This window comes from Sardina pilchardus, chromosome 1, assembly GCF_963854185.1.
Source record: "Sardina pilchardus chromosome 1, fSarPil1.1, whole genome shotgun sequence".
Lineage (NCBI taxonomy): Eukaryota > Metazoa > Chordata > Actinopteri > Clupeiformes > Clupeidae > Sardina > Sardina pilchardus.
In genome coordinates this window covers 27,529,674-27,539,673 of record NC_084994.1, presented here as the reverse complement: position 1 = coordinate 27,539,673, position 10,000 = coordinate 27,529,674, and the positions used below count along the sequence as shown (strand labels likewise).

General features: G+C 43.8%; 1 protein-coding gene across 1 annotated transcript in view; it reads left to right on the top strand.

Annotated features, from left to right (window-relative positions):
• The first annotated feature begins 4,292 nt into the window (after positions 1–4,292).
• The window catches only part of LOC134077789 (uncharacterized), an 8,910-nt gene continuing 3,202 nt past the window's right edge, over positions 4,293–10,000 (top strand). Inside the window, exon 1 of the mRNA XM_062533432.1 lies at positions 4,293–4,325. The gene's annotated coding sequence lies outside the window, so the exon portion shown is untranslated. The remainder of the gene's footprint in view (positions 4,326–10,000) is intronic.

Here is a 10,000-nt window from a genome sequence, read left to right as displayed (position 1 = left end):
CTGCTCCAGGTGTGTGTGTGTGCTGCTCACTGCTCCAGGTGAGTGTGTGTGTGCTGCTCACTGCTCCAGGTGAGTGTGTGTGTGCTGCTCACTGCTCCAGATGAGTGTGTGTGCGCGCGCTGCTCACTGCTCCAGGTGTGTATGTGCTTCCCACTTCTCTGTGTGTGTGTGTGTGTGTGTGTGTGTGTGTGTGTGTGTGTGTGTGTGTGTGTGTGTGTGTGTGTGTGTGTGCTGCCCACTGCTCTCTGTGTGTGCGTGTGTGCAGGTGTGTGTTCTGCCCACTGCTCTGTGTGTGTGTGTGCGTGTGTGTGTGTGTGTGTGTGTGTGTGTGTGTGCTGCCCACTGCTCTGTGTGTGTGCATGTGTGTGTCCACTGGACGTTTCCCTTATCTACCCCGTTTTTGGTACATGCTGAGGGGAACAGAAAGGTGACGTGTGATGGGGAGCAGCCATGTGAACTGATGCTACTAGGCTACTAGGGTGTTATTTTATTCAAAGGTGCAGTAACCTTTAGTACTGAGAAGTGGCTGAGAAGGGTCACAACACACGCACACACCACAACTGCACATTCAGAAAACACCTGCACATTCTGAGAACACCTTCATAGATGTCACAACACGTGGGCTGCCAATATTCACAGCACAACCAAATAGGGGAACAAACGGCAAGCTGCAGAGAGGACAATGGAAAGGTTTAAGGTTTAGGACCATATTAAAAGTATGGAAGAGGAGAGTGTTCCTCCTACTGAACGATACTGCATGGTACAGTGGGTCCTCTTGAAACCAAGTCCATGAGCTAAACACATATAAGCTTCATGAACAAGTGACATTAAACAGGGCTATCGTGTGTGTGTGTGTGTGTGTGTCCAGAGCTGAGGATGAGGGCTCAGCTGCAGAGTAGGCAGCTGCATCAGTCCATGAGCTAAACACAAATAAGCTTCATGAACAAGTGACATTAAACAGGGCTATCGTGTGTGTGTGTAGGCTGTAGCCTATCTATTCCATGAGAGTGATGCCAACATAATAACACTCATGAATCCAATCAGCTGGAGAACACAGATGTGGATGAGGCTGGTGTGTGCTGTGTCCTTCATGTTTCTCTGGTCTCTGTGTCCATCTGAGCTTTCAGCAGGTAAGTGCACACCTGCCACCACTGCCCTCAGCACCTGCCCAAGAGAGCAGAGCGGCTGGTCAACACACTCCCGCTGGCCTCTCAGCTCAAGGCAAGAGCGGAGCTACGGAGGGGCAAGTGGAATCTGATGAAGACGCATCCACAGCCCGACTCAGGCGCCGCGTGAAGAAAGCTGTGGCGTCGCCCCTTGCCACCTCTGGGCCAAGGGCAGGGGAAGATGGAGCAGCGTCCTCAAACCTCATCCCTCCCCAAGCCTCCTCGTCCACTGTGTTGCACCAGGAAACACTTTGCCGGAGCGCTCCAGGCAGTAGGACGTCCACCCAACTCTTTGGCACTGATGCAGAGTCCTGCAAACAGGAGCAGTGTGTTGTGGCGCCATGCTCCTCCAACAGCAGCTTGGACTACTTCCTGTACTCATTCACACAGGCACGCCAACCTGAACGTGGGATCCGTTCAACACAATGTGTTCAGGAGGCAACTGAGCATGTGGTTCAGAGAGAGGAGTTTAGTGTGTTAGCAGAGAAACAGTGGAGAAGGAGATGACCGGTCTAGGGCACAAGAGGGCTCAAACAGAGGCTTCTCCTCGCCACCATCGCCATCGGCTTACTGTTAAGGGATTCAGCCTGCATGTTTTGTTCCAAATAAAATAGAGAATTTCAACAGCAATGTACACTTCATTGTATGCTTCAATGTACGTTTCATAATGATTCCACTCATCAGAGTTGAGTGTTTTAGCGATTGTGAAAAGCTGTAATGAATGCATCCATGAAGCTGTAATGAATGCATCCATGAGGAACTGAGAAGTGTGAATACTGTGGAGTGTTTTCTCATTTCATGTGTGAGGAGGAGGAGCTCATGATGAGCTTCTACACGCAATACTACATGAACATGGACGCCTGCGTAGAGATGCAGCAGAGGCCATTTTAGGGGGAGATGGAACAGAAGCCATTTCAAATGCACACATGAATGATGTAGCCGTGCAGGACTTGTGCAGGACACTGTGGGCTGAAGGAAAACACATGGTGTTGAAAAGGCAGCGGCTGAGGCCTGGGTTAATCAGCACAAGCCCCTTCAGAAGCCTGTTTTCAAGTGCTGCAATAGCAATACATACATACAGTAGCACCTTATTGCATCACATGGCCAGTCCATACCAGACCTTTGTAGTCACTTCACAAATGTTTAGCTTTTTTATTTTTCTTTGAGTGACTTAAAGATAAATGTGTGTATGTGTGTTTGTTGTGTCATAGTTGTATAAGCTGCAAAAGGCCTAACATTTCACTTGGAATGAAGTACTGTATCTACTGTATCTAGTATGTTGTTGGTGCATACATTTTCTATGCAGTACATCACTTCACACATATAAATGTGTTCTATTGCACAATAATGTGTTTTACAGCATGGTTATGTGTTTAGAGTTCTGTCCAGCTGATGGCTGGTCTGGTGACCCCCTCCCAAGTTGTGTTTAGAGTTCTGTCCAGCTGATGGCTGGTCTGGCGACCCCCTCCCAAGTTGTGTTTAGAGTTCTGTCCAGCTGATGGCTGGTCTGGCGACCCCCTCCCAAGTTGTCCACGGGCCCTGCTGCCCCTGTGCTCCAGCCCTCACTCTGAGCTCCTCCTGCTCAATCCTGGTGACCTCTGCAACAACAAGGTCCTTCCTCTCCTTCCTGCTTGCCTTGGACCATAGGATGGGTGGGGCGCTCCATCCGAGGCCTGGCCGCCCTGTCTGGAGTGGACCGTGGCCAGCACGTGTTGATGCTGCAGGCTCCCCATCAGCTTCTGCACCTCCTCCTTGCACCTCCTCCACCTCCTTCCAGTCTCCACTCTGGCGTTTGCATCAGCCACTGCCCTGTGGGAGGAGTCCCTTAGCTCCATCCCCAGCCTTGCCTTCTCCTGCCTGTAGCCCAGGGTGATGGAGTTCAGGGGGAGCTGGAGTGAGCTCCATCCATACAGGCCAGCAGCTGAGAAGCAGCGCGGTAGGCCCAGCCATTTGATGAAGGATGAAGGAGTTGGCTTTTGCCTCCGTCTCCATCTAGGCCTGTCACACCTCCAGCGGTGCCTGTGGTGGACTGTGGCCTAAACTGCCCATTGCCCATGGACTTCATATTGAGCATTAAAGGTCTCATTCCGCTGTTGATTTGAATGGTGAATGGTGAACAGGTGGCCTGTTGATTTGGTGCATTTTAAACGGCCTCAAAAATGGTTACAGTTAACTCCAAAGTACCTAATAAATAATGAAATGTACAAAAGAAACAGAAACATAATTTTGAATTTGTCTTGTAAAAAACACACACCCAACTAGTATGATAGGGGTTTCTTTCTCCAACTAAAGACTCTGGAACATTTTTAGCAGAGCATTACATGTAACCAGCATGGCAAAAAAAATTCAGTGTTCTGAATGCTCTGATAAAAATGTTCCAGAGTATTTTGTTGGAGAAAGAAACCATTATGATATGAAAGGTTTGGAGACTTTTACAATAGCAGCCATTATTGATGAATATGGCATTTTAAATTATGTTCAGATGACTGTGGGTAATGAGAAGAGCAGGTCTGATGGTAATTGACTGCAGTCAGATATGAATATTTTATATGCATGGTGCCAACAGTGACTTGAACATCTGGAATACTTAGTGAGATTGTAAGCATGCAGCTCAGTTAATGGAAGATCATGAGGAAGTGCAGTACTGCTTTATGACCACAAGAGTGTAGTGTTTACCGCTGGACCAGCTTTCTATACATTATCCCATAGGCCTACATATCATCAAAGATCCTTCAATAGTACCGCTTTTAACCCTCTCTGATATCATCATCACCATGTAAGAATGTAGGCCTGTGCCTTTAGATGGTAACTGCATGCCTGCTACATTCACCTGCACATTCACATTGATAGTCATGGCTTATAGGCTATTCATGTTTTAGCCTCCCAGAATATTCCCCTTTGGAGTCTTTCCATTTTTCCCTACATACCGGTACATCATGCTTATAGTAATTGTAATGATACAAGTAGGCTATCCTACTGATTTTTAACCACGTGCATCTTGTGCTGCGCAGTTCTGCGCCATCACGAACTCGCCTATTGTGGTGTGTGTCCACGTTTGCCCACGTGATGAACGCGGAACAAGTGAAATCGAAAGTAAATCTCAAGAGACGTCGTCATAGAATCTGATGTTTTGTCAAGAAGTTTCGGACGTTTTATCGGGTAAGTAGGCCTAGGCTATAAAGTTAGTTAAATGTAAGGCTGTGATCGATTGTAGAGAAGCGTTAACTGATGTCGGTTTCGTAGTCTGGAGATAATTACAAGGACACCACTCGGAGACGGATTTGATCATGACCAGTCCTACATTTCATTTCACCGTTCAGACTGACTTTAGCCTAATTTGCGTTGTGTGTCAAATAGCCTAGGCCTAAGTGTGACCTTGAGAAATGATCTGCCCAAATGGATCAACTGAAACGTAAATAATTGCAAATAAACTAGTTAGGTCTATCTGTAAGCCTACTAGGCCTACATACAGGTAGGCCTAATGGCCTAGCCTAGCCTAGCCTACTTCACACGAATCTGTCAAGAATTTACATCATGTATGTAACCTATAGGTCTAATTGTTATGCCTATCCTATGTGTTAACATAATAAGGCATCAAAGAAAATAAAATGTTTCTTTTCAAGGCTCAAAAGTAAATTCGCCTCTTTCCCGAATGACCGCTGTCATACTTCGACAGACTCCCCCTATACTGATAAAAAAAAATGCACTGCCTTTTACTTCACCTAATCTATCAGATGTAGCCTTCTGTCGGTATTTATTGACACATTCAAAGCAACACATCTTTAGCAGTTGTGGTAATGGTCTCATTGTAAGTGTTCATATTGATTTCTCTCTCAGTAGCCTAGTCCCCTGGGGCCTATTGCACAAAACTAGGATAAGGGATTAACCCGGGATATCTTGGTTATCCTGGCTCAATTTATCCGTGATCCAGTTGCACAAAAACGGGATAGGGGGCAGCAGGATATGTTATGGTATAAGTTACCATGGCGATTTATTCTGTGGAGCTAGCCTGCTCCTGACCAGGGGGGTATTCCATCAACGCAGCTAACCGTAAATCGCGGCTAACTTTGATAAGCCTCGCTAGTTTTAGAGAGAGTTCAGTTCCATTACTCCCGCTAACAGGAATCTCAGCTGAGTTGCTGGGGTAACATGCTTCTGAACTAACCTGGGGGGTATTTCACAAAACCAAGATAGGGGATTTAGACAGGCTTACTGGGTTATCCTGGATGAACATAGCCTTGACTTGGTTTCACAGAAGAGATCACATATAAGTTACCATGGGAATTTATACTTGGAAGCTAGCCTGCTCCCGACCAGGCTAACAGCCAAGCTAAGTTAATTCTAATGGTAATTACATTATCTGATTGGTTCTGCTAGCTGTCAGTCAAATCAGACCTCCATGCGATTTTTTCAAAGAGCTGTATTCCATTTATATATTATTTGCTACTTGTATTTACTCGCAAAACACAGTAGAATGGCTGCCTATACCATATGGGTGTCATTTAAATTATGGTGGCCTTATAATTAATAACATACTTGTTGTTTGCTTCTTTTTTGACGGACGTTTGATGAATAGCCTACTGTAGTAGTTGGTTGGAAGTGGAGGGGACATTTTTCGAAGGTGTTTTCAACTAATTCGGCTTTTAAGACAAATTAAGATAATATAGGACACACTTTGTGCATCTTTGCGGTGGCAAAGAGCTTTCTTAATGACGTTGCGTGCTGAGACAAGGAAGCTCTCACACGTGGGTGCATACGTAAATTTGCATTCAGTTGATCTGCCACACCTACTCCCGCTATGTAACAGAAATACTCATGATTCCCATCCAAAAAAGTACAACTTTACCTCGTTGTTAGTCTATATCAAAAGCGGTTGTTCACTTTGTGTGCAAGACGCTATTTTTCGCGTCTTTTGTATTCCCACCGTGAGTTATTTGGGGGAGAAACGAGAACGCGCACACATACCGAATAACTTACACCTGTCTTGACCTAGCCCCCTCAACTCATCTGCGCTCAGCATTAGTGAAACGTATTTAGCATGTTTACTTTGACCAGGCTTGGTCAACCGCGTGTGTCGTCACTTATCTTGGATCTACTTACTCTGGTTTTGTGAAATAGGCCCCTGGTCGGTGGCAGGCTAACTGCCGAGCTAAATTTATCTGTGTTGCAAAAAAACCCACCAGTCGGAAAACGAGTCCCAAAAGTTGGTTCCGTCAACCTGTGCTTTCGTCACCTGTAGGCCTAGCCTACAACTTAAAAAGTAGAAGGAGAAACTTTTTTTCCCGACAGTGTTGCAATCATTGATTAAGGCTACCTATTCGCTAGTTTCAAAGAATTTCTGAAAATTATGCAACTTACATTGTTTGAACTTGATCTGAGTGTGGTCCAAGGAATCTTGCGTCTCTGCATAGAGGAAGTCTGTCGTGGTGTCATGCGCAGCGTGACAGGACATCAACCGCAGCATGCTTTGCGTGTTCTCGGGTTCGGTTCACATGCGATGAATTTATGTTGGCTATGTTAACACATTAATATTGCCATGTTTAGTTATAGGCCTACTCTTTAATGAAAGGCATCACTATTGATAAAGGGTCATGTATGCTACAGTAGCTTGTTCAGTGACAGGCAGGCTGTCAGTGGGCTATACGATGAGGCAGCTTATTCTGTAAAGGCTATAATAATTAAAACAGCTTCATATAGTCTATTGATTAGGCCTATAGTTTCGGATATCAAACCAACTGTATTACACAAATTAAATTAGGCCTATGAAATGACATTGAAAGCCAAATTGCATTTCAGATAATTATATTTCACAAACACTTTGGCAGAACTAGGCCTATATGCTTATGGGAGACAATAGGTTTTCTCCCAATACTCCCAAGACAATACTAATTTATTTTATGACCACCGAAAAAATATTTTAGAATGAACCCTTTTAATCTACAAACGTTATTAATGTTGAATAGCTGCCAAAGTTGTTTTGAGTTTAAATAGCCTACTTATTCACTCGTTTTGTTCAGAGTGAAGACAATCAAAGTCCCAATTCAAACCATCATAATTACTGTTTAGCGATTTACAGTAGGCCTACGATTTCGTTATTCTCCTTTTTAGGCAACTACTGTAGGCTATCTAGGCCTATTTTTTTCTCTCGTGTTCAATTTGATTACTTCCGATGAAAATCCTGTAGATGGCGCTTGTAAATCGAACTGAAATCTTCTAGTTTGCCTTAATTTTACGACATGTATCCTCTTTTCGTCAATCTATGATTTTGGTCTACTCTTCTACCTCGTGCACGAGCAGACATGAAGCTGATTTTAGCCTCGTTTGAATAAACGAGGGCAAGATGCAGCTAACTTGAGTTAATGGAACGGCTTTAGCTTCAAGTGGAAGTCTACACTAGTTCAAGCCAGGCTATTTCTGTTGAGCGCCGCCTTGTTTAGCGAGATTGATGGAATACCCCCCAGGCTCACAGCCAAGATAAGTTGATTCTAATGGTAATTACATTATCTGATTGGTTCAGCTAGCTGTCATTCAAATGAGACCTCCACGTGATTTTTTTTAAAGAGCTGTAGATTCCATTTATATATTATTTGCAACATGCATTTACTCGCAAAACACAGCAGAATGTCTGCCTAATACCATATGGATGTCATTTAAATTATGGTGGCCTTATAATTAATAACATAGCCTACTCGTTGTTTGCTTCTTTTTTGACAGATGTTTGATGAATAGGCTGCTGTAGTAGTTGGAAGTGGAGGGGACATTTTTCGAAGGTGTTTTGAACTAATTCGGCTTTTAAGACAAATTAAGATACTTTGTGCATCTTTGCGGTGGCAAAGCGCTTCCTAATGACGTTGCGTGCCGAGACAAGGAAGCTCTCACACACGTGGGTGCATACGTAAATTTGCATTCAGTTGATCTGCCACACCTACTCCCGCTATGTAACAGAAATAATCATGATCCCCCATCCAAAAAAGTAAAACTTTACCTCGTTGTTAGTCTATATCAAAAGCGGTTGTTTACTTTGTGTGCAAGACGCTATTTTTCGCGTCTTTTTTATTCCAACCGCGAGTTATTGGGGGAGAAACGAGAACGCGCACATACACCGGATAACTTACACCTGGCTTGATGAATCCGTGTCTGCTCATCCTGGATTGGTCTTTGTGCAACCAATTCAGCCGGTATGCTCTTGTTTAGGATTCAGTGATCGCGGCTCAGTAACTTATCCCGGGGGGTATTCCATCAACCTCGCTAAACAAGGCGGCGCTCAACAGAAATAGCCTGGCTTGAACTAGTGTAGACTTCCACTTGAAGCTAAAGCCGTTCCATTAACTCAAGTTAGCTGCATCTTGCCCTCGTTTATTCAAACGAGGCTAAAATCAGCTTCATGTCTGCTCGTGCACGAGGTAGAAAAGTAGACCAAAACCATAGATTGATGAAAAGAGGATGCATGTCGTAAAATTAAGGCAAACTAGAAGATTTCAGTTCGATTTACAAGCGCCATCTACAGGATTTTCATCGGAAGTAATCAAATTGAACACGAGAGAAAAAAATAGATACAGTAGTTGCCTAAAAAGGAGAATAACGAAATCGTAGGCCTACTGTAAATCGCTAAACAGTAATTATGATGGTTTGAATTGGGACTTTGATTGTCTTCACTCTGAACAAAACGAGTGAATAAGCAGGCTATTTAAACTCAAAACAACTTTGGCATAGGCTATTCAACAATAAAGATAACCTACGTTTGTAAATTAAAAGGGTTCACTCTGAAATATTTTTTCGGTGGTCATAAAATAAATTGGTAGCCTATTGTCCTGGGAGTATTGGGAGAAAACCTAGCCTATTGTCTCCCATAAGCATATAGTTCTGCCAAAGTGTTTGTGAAATATAATTAGCCTATCTGAAATGGAATATTGGCTTTCAATATGTCATTTCATATTTAATTTCTGTAATACAGTTGGTTTGATATCCGAACTACATGCATAACTAATTAGACTATATGAAGCGGTTTTAATTATTATAGCCTTTACAGAATTAGGCTATAGGCTGGCTTGCCGTGCATCGTATAGCACACTGACAGCCTGCCTACTGTCACTGAAGCTACTGTATATGACCCTTAATAATGATGCCTTTCATTAAAGAGTAAGCCTATAACTAAACATGGCAATATTAATGTGATAACATAGTCTATGTAAATTCATCGCATGGGAACCGAACTCGAGAACACGCAAAACATGCCTCGATTGTTCTCCTGTCACGCTGCGCATGACACCACGAAAGACATACGTTACGCATAGCCGCAAGATTCCTTGGACCACACACATATCAAGTTCAAACAATGTAAGTTGCATAATTTTCAGAAATTCATTTAAACTAGCGGATAGGTAGCCTTAATCAATGCTTGCAACACTGTCGGAAAAAAGTTTCTCCTTCTATTTTTTAAGTTGTAGGCTACAGGTGACGAAAGCACAGGTTGACGGAACCAACGGTTTGGGACTCGTTTTCCGACTGGTGTTTTTTATTTGCAACACAGATTAATTTAGCTCTGCAGTTAGCCTGCCACCGACCAGGTTAGTTCTGAAGCATATGTTACCCCAGCAACTCAGCTGAGATTCCTGTTAGCGGGAGTAATGGAACCGAGCTCTCTCTAAAATTAGCGAGGCTTATCAAATTTAGCCGCGATTTACGGTTAGCTCGCTTGATGGAATACCCCCCCGGATGTCTTAATTCTGCTTTTGTGCAACGGGCCCCAGATCTCTATCATGTCTGTTGTTGTTGGAGCAGAAATGGATCCACAGATCTGATTGGTCCACATAGCTGCTTAAAGTTAGCACTTC